General features: G+C 39.9%; 1 protein-coding gene across 3 annotated transcripts in view; it reads left to right on the top strand.

The window, feature by feature from the left end:
* Window positions 1-27505, top strand: part of HSD17B12 (hydroxysteroid 17-beta dehydrogenase 12) — a 225367-nt gene that overhangs the window by 3025 nt on the left and 194837 nt on the right. The gene's annotated exons all lie outside the window — the stretch shown is intronic.

The following is a 27505-nucleotide window of genomic DNA, read 5'->3' as shown; positions in this document are numbered from 1 at the left end:
CGGGCTCTCTGCTCAGCGGAGAGCCTGATTCTCCCTCTCCCTCTGCCTGCCACTCTGCCTATCTGTGCTCTCTATCTCTCTGTCAAATAAATAAATAAAATCTTAAAAAAAAAAAATCTTAAAAGTTCTCATCACAAGAGGTGTCTGGCTGGCTCAGTCGATGGAGCATGTGACCCTTGATCTTGAGGTCATGAGTTCAAGCCCCACACTGGGCAGGAAAAAATTCACAAGAAAAAAATTCTGTAAATATGTATAGTGATGGATGTTACCTAGACTTACTGTGGTGATCATTTCATAATATATACAAGTATCAAATCGTGGGGCACCTGGGTGGCTCAGTCGGTTGGGCGGCTGCCTTCGGCTCAGGTCATGATCCCAGGTCCTAGGATCGAGCCCGGCATCGGGCTCCCTGCTCGGCAGGAAGCCTGCTTCTCCCTCTCCCACTCCCCCTGCTTGTGTTCCCTCTCTCACTGTGTCTCTCTCTGTCAAATAAATAAAATCTTAAAAAAAAACAACAAAACCAACTATCAAACCGTTACATTGTACACCTGAAACTAGTATAATGCTGTATGTCATTATATCTCAACAAAAAAAAAAACAAACAAAACCCCAAAAGCTTGTAAAAACATGAAAACAGGTCTGCTTTGCAATCAGTAAAAATATTTCGGACCACGTATTCTTTAATCTAGTTAGGGTTTTAAGACCATGCATTACTTGGCCCATACCCTAGTTTATCTCTTTCCTGTAATCCAGAGTTAAGTCATCTCTTTTCCCTAGTTCTCTCCAGTACCATTCCCACTCAAGTGAGTTACGCCGATTTCACCAGGTCCGTGGCAGATGGGTTTTGCCAGTTTTGCCTGTCATTGTTACTGGATACTGCCCGTACTTCTTAGAACAAAAAGCTCCTGTGGAACTGGAGCTTTAGTTCCTTGAAGGTCACTGTAGCGAGTAATCAGAAGAAGATTGCTAACAAAAGTGGTCAGTTTATACTAAATAAAGGAGAGAACAGTCATTACTGTGGAGCAATGAAGAATGTAATCTGTAGGCTTTGGTTTGAGCATAGATAAATTTTGCATTTATTTGAGCAATTTCCATCATTGTCATTCATCTAAAATGATTGATGTTGAAATAATGTGGAGGTGAGAGATGGAAAGACAAGGTAAGTATAGTTCTAAAGCCAAGATACTTTATAACTTTAAACCCAAGACAGCACTCTGAGCTTTTATTTTTAGTTTTTAATAGAGAGGATATTGCTCCAGGCAGCAAAGAATAAAGGATCCACTAAGCAGTTAGATTTAAAAAATAGCTTTATTGAGGTATAATTTCTATACCATACAATTTACCCATTTAAAGTGTACAGTTCAAGGGGCGCCTGGGTGGCTCAGATGGTTAAGTGTCTTCCTTTGGCTCAGGTCATGATCTCCAGGTCCTCCTAGCTCAGCGGGGAGATTGCTTCTTCCTCTCCCTATCCCTCTTCCCCGGCTGTGCTTTCTTTGTCTCTGTTTCTCTCTCCTTCTCAAATGAATAAGTAAAATCTTTAAAAAAAAATTAAAGTGTACAGTTCAAGATTTTTATTATAGTTACAGGGTTGTGCAACCATTATAATATAATTTTGGAACATTTTCATCTTCCTTAAAAGAAACCCTGTACCCATTAGCTGTCATTCCCCAACCCCCACCCCCTTAAGCCCTAGTCAACTACGAATCTACTTTCGGTCTCTCTATATACATTTATATGTATGCCTGTTCTGGATATTTCCTATAAATGGTATCCTACAATGTGAAGTATTTTGTGACTGGCTTTCATTTAGCACCATGTTTCCAAGGTTCCCCACATTATAGCTTGTTTCAGTGCTTCCTTTCTTTTTATCGCTGAATAATACTCCATTCTGTGGAGTGAGTTTAGATTTTGCAAAGGGTCTTTACCTCTGCATTTTGCTGTCTGCACATCTATATTAGCAGATCCCTGAGATTTTGCAGCTTTGGATGCTGATGGAACTCATTTGGCCCTGTAGTATTCCAAGGTTTTCCTAATTCAGTTGACAGTGAAGACTTAGAAAGGTCATGGGGTGGTGGGCTTCTTTTGTAGAAGAGCCATTCATCAAGCTGGCTTTGCTTAGCCAAGCTTCAAGAATCAAAGGATTCTCAAAATTGGGTGGGGTGCATAATTTCTGTTTTTACTTTGGATAACTACACAGGATTGTTCTAGTTACCTCCAGTGGCTAAGGGCTGCTTGAGTAACCAGGGCCCACTGGCAGTAGGTCCCTTTCTTTAACTGGACTTTGAGGTATCACATGATTTGAGGAATTATGTATGAAATGTTAATTATTTAAATTGGCAAGCCCAGAAGTCATATTAATAACTGCCATTTATTGAATGCTTGAAGTATTCCAGGCATTTGACGTAGATTATCTTTAATCAGTCTTTGAGCTCTGCCCTATTATCCCCAGTGTATAGAGGAAGAAACGGAGGCTTAGGTAAATGACTTCCTTTGTCTTTGGTTTCATAGCTAGTGAGTTGGCAGATGAGGATTTGAAGCCAAGTTGTCCATTCTACAATATGCATGTGCTTATGCATTGGTGATTGGTTTATAGACTGCATGAGTACTTGGGGGTGGATTCCTTTATATCTTAGGAACATACTGCTTTGTTTTATTTTTTAAGCTTTTATTTTTTAATTTTTAAATTATTTTTTAAAGATTTTATTTACTTGAAAGAGAGAGAGCACGACCCAGGGGAGGGGCAGAGGGAGAGGGAGAAGCAGGCTCCCCGCCAAGCAGGGAGCCCTACCAGGCCCATACCAGGACCCTGAGATCATGACCTGAGCCAAGTCAGATGTTTAAGCGTTTATTTTTTTCTGTAATCTCTACGCCCCAGTGTGGAGTTAGAACTCACGACCGTGAGATCAAGAGTCACATGCTCTAACAAACAAGCCAGCCAGGTGCCCTGGAACATACTGCTTTTTAGTCGAAGGCACACTTTCCAAATGTGCACATGCTTGGTGTTTCTGGAAGCATTGTGGACTAGGTAGCACCTGTTGGAATCAAGAAGCTCAGGATTGGTCTGAGAGAGCTGCCCTGGGGGAGCAATGAGTGAAGGGAAGGGAAGAGTAGGTGTTAGGCTCCTGAGGCTGGAAATTGGAGGGCTCTCACGAAACAGGGCCTGAGTGACTAGAGCCAGGAAGGGATGGACGGGAGATAAAATGAGAGTGGAGGTGGGCAGAAGGAGCCAGGGAGCAGGGCTATTTAATCTATTCCAGGAACAGGGAAAACAGTTGAAGGGATTTTAAGCAGAAGGATGATGATGTTGAGTTGCAACTCTAAAGAGAATTCCTTGTTTCTCTGACCTTCCCAACATTGTTGCATTGCCACAGAGACGGACCAATGCAAGTTATTCAGGTAATCTCAGTCCAAATTGCCTTAAAAAACCCCAAAGATCCCCAAATGCAAATTCATACTTTATGGAGTATGGGAGCGTACTTCTGTGCCATTCCTGGTTATCATCTTTCAGAGACCATTTCTCCCTGGGGGAAAATCTAATCACTGTGATGTGGGAAGTTCTACTCTTACCAGGGATTGGGTGAGAGGGTTTGTTGCATGAACCCTGAAACTGGGTTACTGCTTTCTTGAGGTCAGTCCATAAAACCGTGGTGTGGTAGTTGAGAAGCCTGCCACAAATCCCGTATCAGAGGGAACACTGTTTTATTTACTCACTTTGTCTAGTGAAACAAGGGCTTTACCCCATCTCTGGCAGTTCCGGGGAGACTGTCCAGTTTCCGCAAAGTTATCTTTAGCACCATTAAGTGAGGTTACTTTCTATTTAAATGATGAAGCCAGTGGGGGAAGGGAAGAAAGGCTAGCAAACTTAAGATTTAGAACAATTACTCCCTCTCAAGAGTATTTTTTTTTTTTTTAAGATTTTATTTATTTATTTGACAGAGAGAGACACAGCGAGAGAGGGAACACAAGCAGGGGGAGTGGGAGAGGGAGAAGCAGGCTTCATGCTGAGCAGGGAGCCCGATGCAGGGCTCGATCCCAGGACCCTGGGATCATGACCTGAGCCAAAGGCAGACGCTTAACGACTGAGCCACCCAGGCGCCGCCCCTCTCAAGAGTATTACATTGGTTAACAATAGTGATAATGGCTTTGGCTTTGGCTTTGAAGTCGGAGCTGCAAGGGTGAGCTTTGCTAGTGGCTAAAATGTTTGACTTTGGGCAAAGATAGTTAACCTCTGAGAATAACTTTCTTCATCTTTCAGATGGGACTTATGCTTTTCAGGAGTATTATGACAACGAAATGAGATGTAAATGAGGCTCTAGTGTAGTCCTTTGTGTGTTTTATGGATACTAAGTAAATATTTAAGGACATTTTTTATTTGTATATATTACTCTTATTTGATGAAGAGGAATTGTTGAAACCAAGAATAATATAGTTCACTCAGCTGATAAACGATTAGAAATTTGAAGTTATGAACAGATCACTTAATTAGTGATTACTTGAGGAAGATTTCTTGCTTTTGTGAAAAGATTGACCAAGTGCTTCCCTGAAATATGGTTCCCCTTAGTGGACCTAAGATATGAAGGTTTAGGAAAATTTGGTTCTGTGCAACTTTTCAACTGAATTTGTAAAAATCTTAGAATTATCTCTGACTCTTCTTCTCTCACGCCATATACAGTCTATTAGGAAATCCCATTGTCTCTAACTTAAGAATATTTAGAATCCAGTTCCTTCTACACTCTAGTGTAAGCCACTGAAATCTCTTGTCTTGATAGAATGGCAGCCTCCTGTCTCTCTGCTTCCACATTGCTGCCCCCCGCCCCCCCCCCGCCCCCCACCACCCCAGCTGATTCTTAAACAACAGCCAGAGTGATCCTTGAAAAGCTCGAGTTGGATCATGTGATCCTCTGCCCAGATCCCTCCAGTGGCTTCTCATCCTGTTCGTATTAAAAACCAGAATTCTTTTCTGTGGTTGACAAGGCTTTCAACCACCTGCCTCCTGCCTTCTTTTACCTCTGACCTCATCTCTGCCCAGTTTTCCTCTCTCTCTCTCTCCCTCCCTCCCAGTCATTTTCACTTCTTGCTTGAACATGCTTCCTTGAACTCACTTCCTAGGACATGCTTGACACTGCTGCCTTGGAGCCTTTGGTTATTCCCCCTTCCTGGAATGTGCCAGGGGTGGGGTGTTTTGCTTTGGTTTTGCATTTTTTTCTTTTGTTTTGCAAAACGTGTACACCTTTTTTCTTTTTTGTTTTAAAATTTCAAGTGACGCACACCTAAAAAACGAGATTGAAATTAAACCAAGGCTGGTTAGGGGCACCTGGGTGACGCAGCTGGTTAAGCATCTGCCTTTGGCTGAGGTCATAGTCTCAGGGTCCTGGGATTGAGCCCCATGTTGGGCCCTCTGCTCGGTGGGGTGGCTGCTTCTCCCTCTCACTCTCCCCCGTGCACGTGCACTCTCTCTCTCTCAAATGAATAAATAAAATCTTAAAAAAAAAAAAAACCTTAAAAAAATGAAAAAAAATAAACCAAGGCTGGTTAGATAAAGACTGGTTACAGAATTAGTATATTAGAGCAGGGTCAGGATAACAGTTTGAAAGTGTGAAATGTAGTGAGATCAAAAAGATGTCCTTGAGTAGCACTGGTAATAAGGTACCCTTTCTTCATCTGTGGTTTTAGGAAATTGTTACAGGAAACCAACCACCCTGCCACATTTAATAAACATTTAAATATTAATAGAATTTTGGTGGGGCGCCTGGGTGGCTCAGTTGGTTAAGCGACTGCCTTCGGCTCAGGTCATGATCCCAGGGTCCTGGGATCGAGTCCCACATCGGGTTTCCTGCTCAGTGGGAAGCCTGCTTCTCCCTCTTCCACTCCCCCTGCTTGTGTTCCTGCTCTCGCTGTCTCTCTCTCTGTCAAATAAATAAATAAAATCTTAAAAAAAAAAAAAAGAATTTTGGTAATATATAGATTATCTCCAAATCCTTACAAAATTCTTGGAAATAGATTTTCTTTTATTAAGAATGACTTTTCCAATTAAAATTTCAGCAAAACCTTGCTAACTGGTAAGGTTGAGTGAATTAGTGAAAAAATAAATAAATTCTAGGATCTGTTGACCAAAATATAGTTTGGTTATTTTGTTTTGTTTTGTTTTAAAGATTTTATTTATTTATTTGACAGAGAGAGAGAGCGAGAGCAGGAACACAAGCAGCGGGAGTGGGAGAGGGAGAGGGAGAAGCAGGCCTCCTGCTTAGCAGGGAGCCCGATGCGGGGCTCGATCCCAGGACCCTGGGATCATGACCTGAGCCGAAGACAGACGTTTAACGACTGAGCCACCCAGGCGCGCCTAGTTTGGTTATTTTGAAGGCCTGATAAAACATGCCCATGCCTTCTAAACCTTCAGACTTTTTGAATTGTTGGAGACATTGAACCAAATTCCCTGGAAAATCTCTTGGGTGGGAAAGCCATTGACTGGTAAATATATATGGCCAATAACTTCTAGAAAGTTAACCACAGAGTGCTGGATATATAGTTTATTTGCCTCATGGAAAGAAATGCAAAAAACGGTTGGTTGATAATTTTTACAAAACTTTAGTTGTTTTGTGAGAAACTTCAGAAAATTGAAATGTCATTAGGAAGCAGAAGAGAACATGATGGAGTAAAGAAACCACAAGGGCTGTTGATGACCATCTCAGTCAGACTATTAGGGAAATATGCTGCAAGATCATGCATCCAGTTAGAGAATGGCCAGGCAAGCCCGGTCAGTGGCAAAGGGCAGAGAATGGTGGATGCCTCTGGGGTAGACCACAGTAAAAGCAGTGGTGGGAGTGATGAGCAGCAGGCTCTGACATAGAGGAGAAGAGATTTGTCAGGGTGATCAGTGGTAACAACGAGGATGCTGGCAGAACTAGACTTCAGTATGTATCTCTGCAACTGGCATGGGGCAAAAACAGCCCTCCCTGTACAAGAGCCTGACCTCTAGAAGAAATGACATGCACCTCTAGTCATCGAGGGTACCATTATGCTGTGCTCTCAGTACACCCCTTCATAGATGTTAAGACTGGGGGAACTTTTTCATTGTATACAGTGGTATAAGTTAAGTGAGTTGATCCAACGTCTCTTACCTACTGTCTCAGCTGTGCTTATCCCCCAACTACAGATTATGTTGATGACACTGAATTGCCAAGGAAATATTGTATTGTTTTAGTATGTGTTCCTCAAGGTGGCCAGGAAAGGCTACAGTATCTTTTAGAAGTTTAAATGCCAGTTTTAGTGCTCCCTTAACATTTCTAGTATGTAGAAAAGTCATTCTCCAGATTGGTTTTACTGTAATGACTGGCATTAACTGCTCACGACCAAGCTAACTCCGGTAGAAATATTGCCAAGCTTGCTTTAATGATAGCTGAGCGTCCAGACTTGTCACATAAACAGAGCTGATACAGTAAACAGGTTTTCCTAATCTTGCACATTCAGTCTAATAAATTTGCCAGGGAACAGGGAGCTGCTGCTTATCTGTGTTTTCCAATACCTCTCATTGCCTGTCATGTGAAAGGAGGTGATGATCTCTTTATAGATAATGTGAAGGAAAAAAAAACCCCAAAAACACAGTGGGTTAGACAATGGTGTTCACACACTCTGAATTAGAGGAGGCTGAATTAATGAAATTTTCCTGTAATGACATCTTAATTTGCAAAGTGATTTTGCAAGCATTCTCATATGATTTTCACAACAACCTGTAAAGCAAATTAGGGTTGGTTTTGTTATTTCTACATAATACGCCAGGATCAGAGGGAGGTACGGTGACTCGTGGAAGGATTACAGCCAGTGGCAGAAGAAATTGAATTTAGGTTTTCGGATTCCAGGTTCCATGTTCTTTCCACTTTCCTGCCAAAATTCCTGATAACAATGATTTTTAAGGCAGTTTGGAATACCCGTACAAGAGCTAGTTGGAGGAAGTTGGAGACTTCCTCAAATGTTGCCTGAAAGTGAAAGGTCTGTTTATGCCATGGCAATATCCAAACGCACGTGGATCATAAAAATAACTGCATGTGCTTGTTAAAAATATAGAGTCTAGGGCTTCACCATAGACCTACTAAATCAAAATCTCTAAGAAAAGGACACGGGCAAATGTATTTTTAACAAATTAGATGAGTCTTAAGATCACGCTTTTCAGGAAATACCGGACTATTGCCAAGCTAGCCCTAGAAGAAGACAGTGGACTTAACGTGTGCAGACTTTTTAGCTGGATGTCTATTCTTGGTACTAGGGCTTGATTTATAATAGTGTTAAAACTCCCAGTGATTTCTGTACTAAATATTTACTTATAATTTTGACAGTGAAATAGAGATTCTATTTTAGGCTAGTTCTGTGTTTCTGCATTTGAAATGGATTAGGGGGAAAAAAACCGCCAACCACTTGGAACTTAAGTGTGTTGCTATACAATGAGAACCACAAGCAGCACATCCAGTATTTCCCAGTCTTTACTAATTGGAGATTTGGGTGAGAGTAGGGTCTCAATAAGAGTGATTTTTTTTGGTAGATGCAAATAATAGAAGCTTTAATTTAGGTAGGACCATAGAAGGATAGCTGAAGACTTTGGAAGCTTAACTAGAAAGAATTGAGTATTTTCTTATTTTCTGTTTGTGATACTATTTTTTTGGTGGCCTCATTTTTTTTTTTTTTTTTAGTTTGTTACATTTGGAGGAAAGAAAGCTTTAAGTCTGTCTCCTTTCTTTATGGGTGGATTTTTTAAAAATTATATTTATTGTGAAATTAATGTGATACATCCTGATGATTTTTTTTAAAAGATTTTATTTATTTATTTGAGAGAAAGAGAGTGAGTGAGCGAGCACAAGCGGGGGAGGGGCAGAAGGAGAGGGAGAAGCAGACTCCCCACCAATCAGGGAGCCCAATGCAGGCCCCATCCTGATCCCAGGAGTCTGGGATTATGAGCCAAAGGCAGATGCTTAATGAACTGAGCCACCCAGGCGCCCCCATACTGATGATTCTTAAAGGGCCAAGAAACTAGAGAAAATGTTCTGATTATTTTTCTTTCTTTTTAAAAAAATGTTAAGTCCTCCAAATAACGAAGAAAGAAAATGGTCCTAGGTTTAATCAGAAGAATTTTCCCTTTTAGTTGACTATGTGCCGTAGTCAGTACCAAGTATGGGAATATAGTGGTAAGCAAGAAAGCCGTAGCCTCTGCCTCCATTGGTCTAGCAGAGGTCACAGATCATTATATAAGCAGCTCCAGAAAGTGTACTGGGGGCACTAATCTAGATCAGGGGCTTAAAGAAGGTTTTCTAGAAGAAATAACGTTTAATCCAAAGTATGGAAGAAAAAGAGTAGAGGGAAGAAGATGATGATGTTAATAATGGTAATAAGATGTAATATTCATAAAAAAGCTAACCATGTACCAGATACTTTTTCTAAATACCTCAGTGAATTTACTTAATCCTCACATAATCCAATAAGAGAGGTCCTGTTAATATCCCCATTTTACTGAAAGAAAGCTAAGTTAATAGGGCAAACGATTTGATCAAAGTCGCATAGCTAGTAAGTGTAGGAGGACCTAGGGTTTGAACTCTGTCTCCTGAACTTCCTGTTAACCACTCTGCAAATTACACTGATGAATTAAAGATGAGCAGATGAGGGGAGTTGGAGGACAGGGGAGTACTTCAAGTAGAGGGACTGAACATTTCGGCTGAGAATCCTGGAGGAGAGAAGCAAGAGGTAAGGCTGGAGAAGTGGGGGTTGGGGTGTGTGGGCCGGTAGTCATAAAGGACCTTAGGCTCTGGTGAGGGTTTTATTTATCGTAAGGGCAGTGGGAAGTCACTGAAAGATTTTAAGCAGTTGAGTGTAATGATCAAATTTATATTTTGGACAACTGAGGTTTTGGAGAATGGATGTGAAGGGAGCAACTCAGGAGACAGATCAGCAGGAGACTAGTGGTGGTGGCAGCAGGGGTGGTAAGCCAGGCACTGGGTGATGGTGGTGTGGTTTGTGTCAAGATAGTGGGGGGGCAGGGACTGAGGATGGGAGTCAGACGAGAGAGAGGAGGTTCAGGTTGTGAGCCTTTGTCATAAATAGTTCAAGGAGGACTGCGGTATGTCTGGACTCTGGGCAGCTGATGACACTAGTCACTGACGTTGGAAACACAGAGAAGGAGCAGGCTGTGGGAGGGAAATAATGAGGTTGATCTCTGACAGGTTCTGTGTGGATGTCAGGCAGTCTTTCAAGAGATTAGCACCAGACTGAGTCTGATAATCTAAGTTCTTTACCGAAGTCCTTTGGTTCAGCAGTCATTTATAGTTGTCATAAAGTATGTGCTATAGGAAAGTTTGGAGCCTCAGCATGTAATATTTTAGGAAACGGACACAGTATTTTTGAATGGTTTGAATGGAGTGTATCCCATATAGCACTTGTGCCTTAGTTCGATAAATGTTTGCTGTTTCCTTTTAGGCAGAAAAGCAGGGAAGTATGGTGGAAAGTATATAGAACTTATCAGAAGACCTGAGTTCATATTCTGCCTTCTCACTTTGATACTTATTAGCTGTGGAATCTTTGGTCATCCACTCTGTTTATTTCACCTTTCAAATATGTCTAAAGGTACCCATTCTGTCTTCAGAGATGTTAAGAGTCTCTGAATCCTCTTTGTAGACAGTACAAAGCATTTTACACATTATTGGACATTGGGCCTTTTTTCTCTTTCCATTTTCAGTTAGAAATCTAGAAATAGAATTGCCCCAGGAGTTGATTAAATTGTTTATGTGAGGTTCAAATTGCTTCAGAGATTTATTTTGAGATCTGTTACCACTTTGTCGTGATCAACACCTGAGTCTCCTCTGATGTGATTATCTAATATATGTCAATTTTAGAATGTACTTAAAATTTTTTTACAACTTTGTGAATGTAAGCTGGGTTTCTGTATTTTTTTTTTTAAGATTTTATTTATTTATTTGACAGAGAGAGAGACAGCAAGGGAGGGAACACAAGCAGGGGGAGTGGGAGAGGGAGAAGCAGGCTTCCTGCAAGTAGGGGGAGTGGGAGAGGGAGAAGCAGGCATCCCGCAAAGCAGGGAGCCCAATGCGGGCCTTGATCCCAGGACCCTGGAATCATGACCCGAGCCAAAGGCAGACGCTTAATGACTGAGCCATCCAGGCGCCCCTGGTTTTCTGTATTAAAAGTGAAACTAGGGCGCCTGGGTGGCTCAGTTGGTTAAGCGACTGCCTTAGGCTCAGGTATGATCCTGGAGTCCCAGATCGAGTCCCGCCTCGGGCTCCCTGCTCAGCGGGGAGACTGCTTCTCCCTCTGACCCTCCCTCCTCTCATGTGCTCTCTCTCTCTCTCAAATAAATAAAATCTTAAAAAAAAAAAGTGAAACTAATTTAACCGTAAATTGTGCTAGTTTTAAAGAAGTACCTTAAACTTCAACTTTATTTTTAATATATACCAAAGCTATAGTTAGGTATAGTGAATTAACAATATCGTTAAAATATTGGTAGCAAAGTGTTATTTCAACTGTGATATAATTGGAAGACTTTCAAACCTGACATAACTGTTTAAAGTCCCATTATTGTATTACAAGCATTATTATAAAAGGTGATTATAAGTTCCCATCATTTCTTACTCAGTACCTCACTGTTCCTGTCTCAGGCTTAAAGATATTTAGAGAGTTCTTTTTTCTTTAGTGAAAGGTTTTCTGTTCTCGTCTTTATTTCAGCTAGATTCTTATGAATTATAAGGTTGATTACAAAGCAGTACCTTTTAGATCTCTACAGCAAAGGTATTATCTTGGAAATGAGGGAATATTTTCTAGAATGTACTTGAAATCTAATTTTTTAAAATTTAGCAACGTTTAAAACTATATGTAAAACCCAAATCTTTTAATAATATTTGCTTCAAAATACATTACTTCTTTGAAATTCATGAGTTAATATTTTTTGACAATTTATTTGTTAATATTACTGCAGCTGGAAACATTTGCTTTTCTCTCCTTTTGCATTCCTGTCTTGGGGTTGTCCCAGAAGCAGATGTTGAGGGACAGGGATCCAGGTGCAGTCAGTTTATTTGGAAGGTGATCCCAAGAAACAGCGGTAGGGAGTGAGACAGGGAAGGGAACACAGCCGGTACAGGGGCGTTATCAAGCACCGTGGTGAACTAGAACCTGATCCCACCGCAGAACTTTAGGGCTAGTGCAGAGCACAGTTTCAGAGTTATCTCACCTGCAGGTCCAGGAAGCTCAGATATTTATACACCAACGGCCATTAGTCACTGGTTGAGGGCTCTTGGTGGGGAGGAACATTAATTTGATAGAATTTCTGTCCACCGTGCACTTGGCTGTTGCTGGCTTCAGCCACCAAAATCCTTGGGGAAAGACATGCCTTTGAAATGTGCACTCCAGTGGTATTGCCAGAGTGGAGAGGGGGCACCAGCTTAGCCGTATTTCCCATCACAATACTTGTGCTTGGTGTCTTTTTCTTTAAACAAAACAAAATAAGCTGAAGTAAAAGAGAGAAGGAGCTAAGTCCTGAAAATAATAAAAGACATGTAGTAGATTTGAGGCAGTTGGGGGGTGGTGGAGGTTCTACCACATCTCAGGGTTGAAGTATTGGCCTATTTTCAGTATTTTAACATTAAAAAAATACAGGTGACTGAATAAATATTGAATGGACCTTATGAGTTTATGTTTGTGTTACAGTATGAGTTAATCTTTTCCTCCTCATAATTTAATTCTGATCTACCGAATGGGAGATGATTTCCATGTGGTCAGTAGAGAGTGAGTACAGCCTTTGGGGAAGTTGGCAGTTGTGGTTGGTTGCTTGTTGAAGGAATCCCAATTTTGTATAAGTACTGATGACCATATACCTCAGGGGAGGTTGGCTCCCTCCTCAGCCCCAGGGGCCCAGTCTTGGGTAGTTTAAGCTTCTTGTGATGATTCTTTTCCCCCTGCTGGAGGTTGGTTTAGGAATGGGCATGTATCACAGTTCCTGGCCAGGGAGACATGAGAGGTGATCTGCTAGAGGGAGGGCTTCTGAGAAGCCTTTCCTCCTCAGTAAAAAGAAGCAGAAGGAAAAGTGTTAGGTGAGGATGTGATGGCCTGCAGCCATCTTGGGACCAGTGGGTACAAACTGGGGAAAGAACCAACACACCGAGGACTGCAGAACAAAGAGATGGAAAGCACCTGGTACTTGATGCTGTCACTGAGCTTCTGAATGCACTTCCTGTGGAGGTGCCTTATACTTGTTACTTTGAGATAATAAATCCCATTTTTCTTAAAGCTATTTCTGTTACGTGCAGCTGAAAGCATCCCAACCTATACATTCAATAGAAAAGGAGGGAAATTTCTTGTTTTGAATAACAATTTATAGTTAAAATCCTGTAGATTTGGGTGAAGGTAATTTGTTGCTGTTCATTTTCTTTTGAGTATGGTTGACGCTGTTGCTGTTCATTCAAAAACTGAAATGGATGAAAGGAGGCCAGCTTTGGTATGATTGCAGGTCTCATTAAGTAAAATTTCATTCCTGATTATGCCGGTCATTGAATATTGGGCTTTTATTTTTATTTGTTTATTTGTTGCAAAGATATTTATTTGAGAGAGTGTGTGTACAAGATTGGGGAGGGGCAGAGGGAGAGAGAGAATCCTCAAGCAGGCTCCTTGCTGAGTGTGGAGCCTGATGCAGGGCTCCATCCCAGACCCCGAGATCATGACCTGACCCAAAACCAAGAGTCGGATGCTTAACCAACTGAGCCACCCAGGCGCCTCTGAGTATTGGGCTTTTAAATTATTTTAGTGCCTAGGTCTACAGTTTATAAATCCCAAGAGAGTAGGTGTGTAAAGATTGTCTTATTGCCAATACTTTTTGAGAACTGTTACCAAATGATTCAGGAATATTGGGTTTTCAGTTAATCTGAAGTAAATTCTTAGTATAGTCTACTTCAAGTTAAAGTAACTATTTATTTTTAGGGAGTACCTGATAATCTGGGGACCTTGACCCAATGTAGTTTGATGGAATAAGAAAAAGGCTAGGACTAGGTATGAAGAGGTGAAGGTGGTGTGGGCATGTGTACATGTGGGTCTGTGTCTGGTACATATTTCTCTCTACTCCATTCCAAAGCCAGAAAGAAGTCAATAGTGTTCATTATTATGGTGATAAATTTTTAGCTCCACCATTTCCCCATATTAATATATTATTAAATAAAAAATTATGAAATCTTTTTCAGATACTCCTGGTTTGGGAAGATAGTAAAATTAGAGATTCAGTGTTATTTAAATTCCCTTATTTTTAAAGTCCAAATGGTGGGGGAAATGTGCCGTCTGGATCACTGGAAAGCTGGAGCAAAGATATATGGAACTTGGGGACATGGACTCTGCTTTGTGTACCAAGTGGGGATATGGCCTTACTGATGCTGAGTTTGTTACAAGAACCAGGAGAGCATGTGTGTGTATGAATATTGATTTAAAAAGAATGTAAAGATTGTTTATCTTGAATACCAGTAATGCAATGTCCAGTCTAAAAGGACTGTAGTGCAATAAGAAATCAAGCTTCTCAGTTCTGTCAGGACGGATTTGCTGTGTACTTGGCCGTGTACTATCAAAAGAAGCTATACTTCTTTGTGTGGTACTGTCCCTTCTGGTAAGACAGATTTGCCCTGTGAATGAAGGTGTGTGCGCAATTGTGTGTATGTGTGTTCTGTGTGTGTTCTTTTCCTGCCTTCCTTTTTTATATACAAAACACTCATTGGCCTTGGAAAGATGACTGTTCTTGTATTTGAGGAACTAGTCTTATTTAAGGTAAGGTATTGTTGATTAATAAAAGAATTTGATTCTTTGATAATGGACAGCTCTTTTGTTACATTTTTATGTTACTATCATTTCTGTCCCTTATTGGTATTTGTATCTCATGTTGGGCATGTGACCTATATTGTGGAGGATAAGATCATCAGCGAGATTGTATCCTCTATTCTTGAGCTCTTTCAATACTCCATAATTATCCTTTCATGTATGACTATTTGATCACCTTTGCTATGTCAGATACTTTGCAGTGTGCTGGGGGCATAGCAGTGAACAAAATGGGCAAAGCTTGGCTCTCATGGAGCCTGCATATGAATAGGGGAAGATGGACAATAAGCAAACAAATATTTGGTAAGTCTGTGTTGGTGAGATGCACTAAGAAGAAAAATGAAGCAAGGTAGATAATAGACAATAACTGAGGAGGATGGAGGGAAGTTTGTATTCTGCTAATTTACATAAGATCATTAGGCAAGATTTTCCCATTAAGGTGACATTTGAACTCAGACCTGAGTGGAATTTTCGCTCTTCACTCCAGCCATACTGGCCTCCTTGCTGTTCCTTGTGCATCTACAGCACAAACTTTGTACTCACTTATCCCTCTGCCTAGAATACTCTTATGGGTAGTGATGATTTAAATAAATAGGGAGAAGGATTGGGAGCGATCAATTGTGTTATCAGGCACACGGAATTCCTTCTCTTAGAATGGCAGAGGTGGGTCTGGCTGCTACTGAATTATGTTGAAGACCCTAGCTGGGACTTTTGGGTTTTTTTAGTAAATCACTTTTAAAATAACAATTTGTTTAAAAATACATGATATTTAGATGGTCTTTTTTTTTTAAAGATTTATTTATTTGAGAGAGTGCACGTGTGTGGGTGGGGGGAGGGCAGAGGGAGAGGGAGAGAGAGAATCTCCAGCAGACCCCCGCTGAGCGAGGAGCCTGATGACCCCTGAGATCATGACCTGAGCAGAAATCAAGAGTCAGATGCTTAACTGACTGAGCCACCCGGGTGCCCCTGGGCGACCCTCAAAAGCAATTTTAAAACAACAAAAGACCGAAGTTTTATAAGTTCCTCTGAAAACTGTACATTTATTGACTTTATCTAGAAGTGCAGTATTTACATGTCTCTTTACTAATCTTTTTGCTAAATATATTGAAACTATTCTGCACTATGCCCTTAGGATTGCTTAGGTTTATAAAGAAAAGGAAGCTGTGAATGAACTGCCAAATAGCATCTCCTATTGGCTTATCTCTAAAATGATAATGCAAACGTAGAAAATAAAAACAAGTATTTTTGCCAAGCGTATGATTTATGTCATAGCAAAAGAACTGAGTGATTTAACACTGCATTTTCATGAAGATGCCTTGTTGAGGCTCTAGTAGCTGTGTATACTCTTTTTTTTTTTTTTTAAGATTTTATTTATTTATTTGACAGAAAGAGAGCACAAGTAGGCAGAGCGGCAGGCAGAGAGAGAGGGAGAAGCAGGCTCCCCGCAGAGCAGGGAGCCTGATGCGGGGCTCGATCCCAGGACCCTGGGATCATGACCTGAGCCGAAGACAGACGCTTAACGACTGAGCCCCCCAGGTGCCTCAGCTGTGTATAACTCTTGTTGAAGGGGACAGTTTCTGTTTGTGTTTATTCTTCAGGTTATTCTGTACCTAGAGTCGTTCATTTTCACTTTTTAAAAAATCATTCTTTACTTTCCATCTTATTTTTTAAGGATACTTTATAGATAGTGGTGTTTAGAACAAAGTTTTTTGTTTTTCTTGTTTTTGTCTTAGCTGTTAGCCAATTAGTGGTTATCTTTTATAATGGTTTTCAAGGAGAACAGAGAAATGAAATTCAGATATATTACCGAAAGATCATTTCTGATAGCAGCTTTAACCTCTTCTCACCTGTACTTTTTCTGGAACTGTAGAACAGACCAAATTAGGTTTCACCAAATTTTCTTTTAGCTAACTGTGCCCTCCAGTGGAGAAAACACAGGGCAGTGAAGTAGCCCAAGTAATAAAAGCAGCAGGGAGGAGAGGATGTAACGCATCCAGGTAAGATCCGAGCCGCATAACTATTTTCTACACAAAAGAGGTTGTTTTCACTCATCACAAGCAAGGATATTATGCATGAGTACTCCGTGAGTTTGTTGAAGATCCAGAGAGGGATTTATTAGCAGTGCTTTGACATAATTGCCTTTCACAGAGTAGCTGATTCAGTGCATGCTGTGTTTTGTACCCTCCATAATGACGTATTCAGTTTATGAAACATTCGGCAAGTCTAGTAAGAGTTGAGAGTCGGGAGTAATTGAATTTTTTGCCCCTTACAGTGAACTCAGATGATGACTTTTTATTTTCTTTAATTTTTAAGGACAAAAAATACCCCAAATTAATTATGGGGTATAAATAAGAAACATTTTGCTGCAGCACCTATGTATGATCATAGCACTCAGAAAATTGTGAATTGACCGCTACTCTCCTCCTTTCTAAATAGAAAGGGCTGCTCTCCTGTGCCGTGACTCCTGGCCTGAATTTGGCCTCTTGGTGTCTGTGGGAATGGTGACTGCACATGCCTGAGCCACTGAGAGCACCGCAGCGGCTCATGCTCAGAACACGGGCTGGTACACGTGCGGGGCTGGCCTGGCCACTGGAACCAGACTTAGGGGGTGCTGGATTTTGCTGCATGGTGATGTGCACATTGTGCCTGCAGGCTTCCCCTGTTTCTGCCAGGGGAAGGAAGGGAGAACCAGATTACTCAGTTGAAGCAGAAACAGAAAAGATTTGATAGTAGTTTGGTATTCAGTGCAAATTGGAGGTATGCTGCACTGAAATAATTTAGTGAGTAATATCTGAGAAATAGTAAAACACAGGCTGTCTTTTTCTTGACTCTTACAAAACTTGAGCCAATTGTCCTTACAATGAATTGTCTTTTGAATTTTTTAATATGTCCAAGAAATAGAAGCCTCCTTTATCTTAAGTGGCTATGTATTAAATAGACCTTTTTACATTTAGAGTGATTCTTAAAATTTAGGCATATGGAGGACAATTAGAAATAAAAATACCTGATTAAAAACCTTAAATTTATAATCTTTTAAGCAAGGATCTTCGCATAGTAAAGTTTAAAAGGCATAGTGTTTTTCATTTGAACTGTCTTACAGAACAACATAAATTTCTTAAAGAGATACTGCCAAACAACCCTTTTAAAAAAAACATGGTATGTGGGCTTTTAGAGGGGAATTTTGAAATTTTTGAAGGAAAATGATAATATGAATGTGATTTACATTTTTAAAGAATTCTTTACCTTTATCACTTTTAAGTAATGAATTATTATGTTTAAAAATCTGTAGTAACTGCAGTAACAACTCTAGAGGGTGCTGATGAGCACCAAATACTTTCTTCAAGTTTGTATTGAAGATGATTCTTTTTTTTTTTTTTTAAAGATTTTATTTATTTATTTGAGACAGAATGAGAGACAGAGAGCATGAGAGGGAGGAGGGTCAGAGGGAGAAGCAGACTCCCTGCCGAGCAGGGAGCCCGATGCGGGACTCGATCCTGGGACTCCAGGATCATGACCTGAGCCGAAGGCAGTCACTTAACCAACTGAGCCACCCAGGCACCCTGAAGATGATTCTTATTAGTGAAGTTCCCTCTGGGTGTTGATATAGTACTTGAACATAGACACGCAGCTTGCCTCCCAGGAGACTCCAAAGCAAAGATACTTTGTTGTTGTTGTTGTTTTTAATTGGGTAAATAATTTACTATTGCACTTGGAAATTCTTTGAAAATTTCTTTGAATTTTTGCACTTTCTCTAAACCATCTTTGGAGCCCACTTTTGTTTAATATTTCAAAAGAAAAGACCTAACTCATGGATATAAAATATAAGTCTTAGTACTGGATAAATTTGTCCTTTTTTTTAGGAAAGGAAGGTGGGGAGAGAGAGACACACAGGGGAGAGGGCAGAGAAAATCTTAAACAGGCCTCATGCAGGGCTCGATCTCATGACCCTGAGATCATGATCTGAGCTGATATCAAGAGTCAGACACTTAACCAGGTGCCCCAGTTTGTCATCTTTTAAATTCACGTAAGTTTGGGGGCACTTGGATAGCTCAGTTGGTTTAGTGTCTGACTTCAACTCAGGTCATGATCTCAGGGGAAGTCTGCTTCTCTCCCCCTACTTCTGCCCCTCCCTCTGAATGTGCTCTCTCTGTCTCTCTCTCAAATAAATAAATAAAATCTTAAAACACTTTAAATTCAGAAAAGTTTGCAGAGATGTTTATTTTATCTTTAGAAAGAAGACATTTAAAAGTGTATGCTAAAGTTAGGTTTTAAAGAATTAACATTTAGCTCTTAGGGTTCCAAATAACATATGCCTTATATGTCTTAGCAGGTAGAATACTTTAAAACTGCAGTGTGGTAGGGCGCCTGGGTGGCTCAGTTGGTTAAGCGACTGCCTTCGGCTCAGGTCATGATCCTGGAGTCCTGGGATCGAGTCCCGTATCGGGCTCCCTGCTCAGCAGGGAGTCTGCTTCTCCCTCTGACCCTTCCCCCTCTCATGCTCGCTCTAGCTCATTCTCTCTCTCAAATAAATAAATAAAATCTTTAAAAAAAAAACTGCAGTGTGGTATATTAATTTAAAGAAAATGATCAGACTTTTAGGATGGAAAGGCTTTAAGACAATCACTCCCTTTCAAATTCTAGAGGTGGTGATGTTGAAGATGTAGGTTAAGAAAAAGGTCTATGTTACAAGGAAAGTAGTATGCTAAACAAAATGAATTGTCTTTAATTAGAATATTAGTCATGTCAAAGGATGAATTTTAATGTAAACTTTTTGCATCCTATCAACCTATGAAAAAATGATTTATTTCCTTTTCTTCAGACTGTGCCCCTGTTTAACATTTCTTCTGAAATATTGCACACACTGTTTTCATTACTGAAGGCTGAAAGCCATATTGGAAGACTTCTCTCAGCAATTTGGTTTGAAACTTTGTTTCTTTTATTTAAGGCAGTGTTGTCCAGTAGAACTGTTGTTTTTTTTTTTTTAAGATTTTATTTATTTGACAGAGAGAGGAGGAGCAGCGGGGAGGACCAAGGGGAGACGGAGAAGCGGGTTCCCTGCTGAGCAGGGAGCCCGATGCAGGACTTGATCCCAGGACCTAGGGATCTTAACCTGAGCTGAAGGCAGAGGCTTAACTGACTGAGCCACCCAGGCTCCCCCCATTAGAACTTTCTATGCATTTTTATAATCTTGTCTTAGATACTGTAATATGTAAGCACCTTATTTTCAAATAACCACATTTAGTGAAAAGAAGAGGAATTGTGTCCTGAAAACTAAGTTGCTAAGTCTAAATAGACCTAAATAGGTCTAAAATCCTGTGACTCTTAAAACCCACCAATTAAATTGCATTTGCCTGTTTGGTGTGTCTCAAGCCCAGCAGGTTTTCTTTGGTGCTTTTGGATTAAAATACAGATACATAGGATAGAATAGGTGACCGCAAAATGGAGTGACTGATTAAAAAAAAACAACAAACCAGAATTCATATGTACATGTTAGGAACTTTATTTGGGAGTTGATACGCTTTTCTGAATGTCCTCAAGTGTTAACAAGTCTTCCTATTTTGAGAGTAAACTTGAGTATTGGAAAAAGGAAATTTGCGCTCATGCCTGGTAAATAATGATAAAAAGTTTGAATAATGCTTTATAGTTTCCCAGGCAGTTGCAGTTTCATCTTCTGCTTGGATTACTTGCCCCTTTTTACAGATGAGAGAACCATGATTTCATCAAAGTTTTAACACTCATTCATTCAACAAATATTTGTCACTTACTCTTACATGTAAGTTTCTAGGTTACTTCCTGGAGGAGCAGGGAATCTATAGTAGGGGCAATTAAACAAAAGACCAAGAAATTGTAATATGGTATGTCCAATACTATGTGATATGATAGTATAGCGTTTCTGTGTATTCAGTTACCTGCGATCAACTGGTTCTGGAAGCAGGTGATTCTCCTTTTCATATAACTGTCAATCATTTCATATCATTGTGTAGGCATTTTATCATCTCATATTATCACAAGAAGGATGGATGTAGTACAGTAAGATATTTTGAGAGACCACATTCACATAACTTATTGGTGTATTGTTATAATTGTTCCATCTTATTATGAATTATTATTGTTAATCTCTTACTGTGACCAGTTTACAAATTAAACTTTATCATAGGTATGTATGTATAGGGAAAAAACTGTGTGTAATTTCAGGCATCTGCTGGGGCTCTAGTGTGTGTGTTGGGGGACTACTATATGTATGCATAGGATGCAGTGGGAGAGCAGAAGCACCTGGAGTGGGGGTGATTGATGAGGATGGCAGGAGTCCTCCAGGTGAAGAAGGCAGGGGAAGGGCACTCCAGGAAGAGGAGACAGCAGGGGCAAAGGTGTGAAAGTGCTAATGTTCTAAATCAGGGAATAAATTTAGTACATTGAAGATATCTGAAAATTCAGGTGCACAAAATTTACTCGTGTTCTTATATCATCTTGACCTTGTTTTTCTTCTAGTTTGGTCTGAAGAGGGGCTGGGCTAAAAATAGCTCCTGGTACAGTGATAAAACATCCAAGTAACAATTTCAAAGAGAAAGTTAAAACTAGATTTAGTTATTTGGCAAACACTTACTTACAGTATTGATGGGCTAATTAAAAATCACTTTATTTATTAAAGCAGATCCCTAAAGTCCTCTCTCTGTTCTTACTAAGCTTTACGGGGCTTTAATTCATGGCTCTTTTTCCAGGGCCTCGAACAGTACCTGGCACATATTAGATGCTCAGTAAATATTTGGTGAATGAAGAAATGAATTGTACATTATTATTTTAAAAGTCACCGTGAATGCTTAAAAGCATTAAAAGTGCATTTTTTCAAAATTGAAACATTTAGACATTTCCATTATTCAGACTGGCCTTTCCCCCAATGTTTCAGTTACCTGTTGCTATATAACAAGCTGTCCTCAACTCAGTGGCTTAGAAAAACAACCAAACATATTACTGCTAATGATTTGTGGATCAGGAATTTAGGCAGGGCCCAGTGGAGACAGCTTTTTTCTATTCCTCAAGGTGTGGGCTGAGGCGGCTTCACTGGGGCTGGAGGATTCAAGATGACCTCAACTCCCTGTGTGGGACCTTGGTACTAGTTGTTGCTTGGGGAACCTTAGTTCTCCATGTGGCCTCTCCGTAGGGTCTGTCATCATCCACTAGACTACACTGAGCTATTCTTACATGGCACTGAAATTGTTCTAAGAAGGTAAAAACAGAAATTGCACAGTATCTTAAAGCCTTGACCTGGAAGTCATATAGTGACATTCTCTTGGCCAAAGCAAGTCACAGGACCCGCCCAGAATCAGGCAGAGGAGAAAAGATTCCACCTTGTGATGGAAGACTGGCATATTCCCATTGCAGAGTGGCGTAAGATGGGAGATATTGTTGCAGCCATTTTGGAAACCCTCCACTACAGCCAGCCCTCTGAGCATAACAAGTCACATTTCTTCCACATGCAGAATATGTTTTCTCTCATTATGGCATCAACTTGAAGTCCAGGATCTTATTTAAGTAAAGGCCCAATGCACATGAAGTTTCTCAGGCACAGTTGCTTTGGGGCAGCTTCTTCTGATCTGGAAGTCTGTGAACTAAAAAGACAAAGTTACCTACCCTTCCACATCACCTGCCCACACCCAGCATACAGTGGTGAGACAGGGATGGGAAAACTGCAATAGATACTCCCATTCAAAAAGAAGAAGAAAGGGAAGAATATAGCCATCACTGGTCCATAGCAATTTTGAAATCCATCTGGGCACATGTTGCCAGCTCTCTTACTATACCCATTGAGAATCATGAGAATAAGTGAGTTTTCCTCCTTTGCTTTATTTCCTAATGTATTTGTTTTTGAGGCTATTAGTTGTACTCTCTGCTCTTGGCTGTCCTCTCTGCTGCCTTTTTTTTTTTTTTCCCCCATAAGAAATGAATCATATTTGCTGCTGAGTAGCTTTTTCAACCTGCCTCCCCTCTGTGTGAAGTTGGAACCTCTCAGAGTCTTTTTTTTTTTCATTTTAAACTGTTTCTGTTTCTTTTAATCCAACTTGGTGGTAGTTTTAGTACTGTAATTTTCTTAAAAACATTGAGAGTTTTCTATGAATTTTATTGGGGGTTGATTATCAGCCCCAAAAGCCACATCCATAAGTCCTTTCCAAGGTAGACTTCTCTATGCTTTGGAGTGATTAGACTGTTAATAAGATAAAGTCCTCAAGATTCTTAGAAGTCCCTTTGTATAGGTGAGAAGGGTTTGTTAGGCAATACTTAAACCTTTCCAAGGTCTCAACAAAAGATTTTGTGGACAAACTCTTGATGTGATATTTACCCTGAGGCTATTTCTTAATTTGAGAATCTTATGCTGGTTGGCAAGACTGTCCTGTGCCCTCTGTATCTTTAAATTCTGCTTGAAAATTAAACAAGTTTTTATTTCTCTCTTCCTGTATTTTATCACAGGCAGTTAAAAGAAGCCAGTTGGCATTTGTAATATTCTACCTGGAAGTATCTTTAGCCAGAGCCACCAGTTCATTAGATAAATAGTCTAGCTTTCACATTATTGCGGGCAACATCCTTGCCAAACATCCCACCACTCTATAACCTGGCTTGCTTTTTCTCCAGCCTCTAATAGCAATTTTCTAGTGGCACCTCTGGACTTTGCTAACATTCTTCTTGCCACTTTTCCAGCCCCCACCTGTCCCTTGGTCCCAAGCAAATGCCACATGTTTTAGGTTTTTGTTTTTGGCATCTCACTTCTGGATATCAGTTTCTGTCTCAATTCTCTATTACTGAGAAACATGCTACCACAAAATATAATTGCTTAAAACAACAGTCATTTCATTCCTCACAATTTTGTGGGTCAGGAATTTGGGCAGGGCTGGCTGGAATGGCTCACCTTGGTACCATGTGGAGTCAGCGAAGATGGCTTTGCTGGGGCAGGAGGATTCAAGATTATGTCCTCACATGTCTGGAGGCTGCTTTGGGAGTATTAATGGAGCCTAGAGGATCTCAGATGGCCTCCCTCATCTTTGGCGTCTTGGATGTCCAGAAGCCCTCTCATCATTCAGTGGTTATAGCTGGACTTCCTTACATGACTGCAAGGCCTCCCAAAGGCCTAGGTCACAAGACACAAGGAAAGTTAATCAAAGTAAGTCATATATCCAAGGGGAGAGGAAAATAGAGTCCCTCTCTGGATAGGAGGAATGAAGCTGTACATTGTAAAAGGGCATGCAAAATGGGAGGGACTGTTGTAGTCATCTGTAGAATGATTTGTCACACCTACTAAGTCTAAATTTAGGAGATTTTACTGTAGGGGAGAAATTAACAAGTGGTGGCCTGTGTATGTATCTGGTTTACAGACATGGTTAATTTGGAAATATTTGGTAGAGTTTAATTTTTAAAAAAAGCACAGTAAGTTGCCAACATTAGACAATTGGAAGATTTCATTTAGAAGGCTGTATAGCTGACCTCTCTTGAAAAATAGTAAGCAATAGTATTGGGCTTGCATTTTCACATTAGGTGGAAATTGCCTGCTTTACTCACATTACCTGTCTGGCTTCTATAGGTATTTGAGTTTGTATTCTCTGTTGCTGTAGATGATTGATCTATACATTAGGGTTTTTAGGGGATACAGTGATGTGTAAGACAGAGAACTTCAAGTAGGGAAAGATTGACAATAATCAGCTAGACCCATAAATAATATAATCACTGATAGTGATATTGCTCTAATGGAATAAAGCAAGGATAAATAGGCTAGAGAGTAACTGCTATGTGAGTTAGGGTAGTTAGGGAGACCTTTCTGAAGACCTTAGTTGAGTGTTGAGTGGAGACCTTAGTGATGAGAAGGAGCCAGTTTTCTGAAGCGTTGAGGGTTAAGAGTGTTTTAGACTGGGCAAAGCAAGTAAAAAGAGCCACGGTAGAACTGGGCTTGATGTGTCTGAGGAAAGGCAAGGCCTTTGGCTGAGCTACATAAATAGGTAGAAAGTGTACAAGGGGAAGATGGTAGTAGAGGAGGTGAGCATGGATGAGGTCACGAAAGATCCTGTAGGACATGGGAAGAACTTTGGATTTTATTCTGAGTAATGGAAAGTCACTGGAGGAATTCAAGAGGGGTAATGATATGATGTCATTTGCTTTTTATAAAGATGACTTTGGCTGCTGTGTGGTGAATAGACTATAGTGGCCAACAGTGGAAGAAGGATGGACATTAAGGAGCCTCACAGTCATCTAGGTTAGATACCAATGATGGAGCCTTGAACTTAGGGAGTGGTGCTTTAGGGAATGAGAAGTGCTTGTATATGGTATGTATTTGAGCGAGAGTAGACAGGTCTTGTGGATGATTAGATGCAGAATGTGGGGAAGAAAGGACTCAAAGCTGATTAGTAAGCTTTTGGGTTAGTCAGTGGAATGAATGGATGGTCCCAAGGGGACCTTGGGACCTCTGACAGAGGAACAAGCTTGAAGTGAGAATTAAGAGTTTTATTTTGACCATTATTAAGTTTTTGATGCCTACTATGAAGATAGATCAATGATAATTAAAACTCCTAAAGTTGAAATTGTTTTTATCTTATGGTTCTTTATACATGTATTTTTTTTTCATTAAGAAACTTTGCTATTATTTAGATTGAGATGTGAGCTGCAATGGAAGGAGTATATGGATGAGTATTGGAGGATATATTTATTTAATGTGTAACTATTTACTGTGCAATGAGTAGCACAACTGAATACCATTAAGAATTTTATGGTGCTGGTACTGTGTAGTGAAAATGTCATTGGTCCCTGAAATGTTGATCTGATTTTTTTCCCCCTTTTTATCCCAACTGGTTGTGTGTGTTTGTAAAGGATCGAGTGTAAATAGTTTTCATGTTATATTGTTATGGAGAATTAATTCATCTTTACTATTAAAAATGGTGGCATGGTAGTAATCAAAATGTTCTGGGAGAGCTTCCCAGAGGTTTGTAACTCTTAGACTTGAAATTACCATTTAGTTAAGACCAGAATCATAACACATAAGGCAGGATTGAGTAAGGCGAATGGATTTGATGAATTAAAGTGCTGCTTGTAAAGGATAGAAATTCGCTTTTACATTTTAGCCAACAGCTTTTTATTGTAGAGTTTAGCTACAAAATGAGGTAATAGGTTTTCACCTCATCTCCAGAGTCATTTGGACATAGCATTTTGACTAGATCTGCCATTCAAAGCAGCATGGCGTAGAAATAAATTATAATTTTATTTTTAGATTGCGATTTTAGAATATTATCACGATATGGTCATAATACTACTCGTTTTACTGTAATTGGCTTGGGAGAAAAATCTTTTGAGTTAATGGTTTATTGCTGTTACAATTTATTTTACCTTTTTTAGTAAATGAAAATCATTTGAACTTAAATTCAAATGTATATTGTATAGAGAACTGATTTTAAACCATATAAAATATCTTCTCTTGCCAACAGAACGTTCAGTTTTTCTTTCTTTGTGAAACCTTGAGTCAAGATGTACTAGTGAGTGAGTGTTTGTATTCCAGTGGTGTAGCTGAGCCAGACAGGTCTGCGGCACAGTGGTTTATTTTTAGACACTGGGTTGCCATTTTTATCCTGCAAAAATATTCATCAGTGTCTTGCTGACAGGCCATCAGTTTTATAAATGTGTCACACAGACCAGATTTTGTTCTTTGTATCAATCTCTTTCCAACTTTTTTCTTTTCCCTTTGATTTGCTCATATGACTCTTTGGAGGAGGAGAATGTTTTTTATTTTGGTTCATATATTATATACTTCAATTCACAGATTTTCAGCATCACACAATTCATTCATCTATTTGCAGCTTTTTACACATCTTTACTTACTGTCTTCTATGGGAGATTGCTACAGATCACTGAGTTGAAAGGGAGGAAAAGAGAAATGTGTGCATTGCAGGGTCTCGTCATGGTTCCATTCAGTTTTTGGCTCTGCCTTCTCCAAATATGTTGTTTTATGTGTGTGTGCGTGTGTGTTTCCTTGTCTCACCCAGCTAGGGACTGACATTTTTTGTATGAGCAATGGCTGCCTAGGGGTTACCATATATGGCAGACAGCCTACTAGTTTGCATTGAAAATAAAGCCATCAAATCCATCATTATCTCTAAATGTGTACAACACCAATCATTTAATTCGTTAGGAGACCTTTTTTTTTTCTTCCAGACCCTTGAGTGGCAAATACAATCCAAACAGGAGAATCCCCACAATTAAGAGAAAGCATGGGGAAAGTCATAAATATAGTAAATTAACTTTTTAACAATTTATATTCTTATCTCATTTTTATAAAGGCTTAAATTTCCAAAGCAGGCTTTGTATTCACTTTTCCATCTTTCTTTTTTTTTTTTTTTTGATGTAGTGTTCCATGATTCATTGTTTGCGTATAACACCCAGTGCTCCATTCAATACGTGCCCTCCTTAATACCCATCACCGGGTTAACCCATTCCCCCCATCAAAACCCTCAGTTTGTTTCTCAGAGTCCATAGTCTCTCATGGTTTGTCTCCCCCTCTGATTTCCCCCCCTTCATTTTTCTCTTCCTACTGTCGTCTTTTTTTTTTTTTTTTTTTTTTACCTTATAACGTATTAATTGTTTCAGAGGTACAGGTCTGTGATTCAATGGTCTTACACAATTCACAACGCTCACCATAGCACAT

Source organism: Leptonychotes weddellii, chromosome 11 (assembly GCF_054177405.1).
Source record: "Leptonychotes weddellii isolate Sample4059 chromosome 11, ASM5417740v2, whole genome shotgun sequence".
NCBI lineage: Eukaryota > Metazoa > Chordata > Mammalia > Carnivora > Phocidae > Leptonychotes > Leptonychotes weddellii.
Note: the sequence above shows the minus strand (reverse complement) of the source record. Positions and strands in the feature narration are given on the sequence as shown.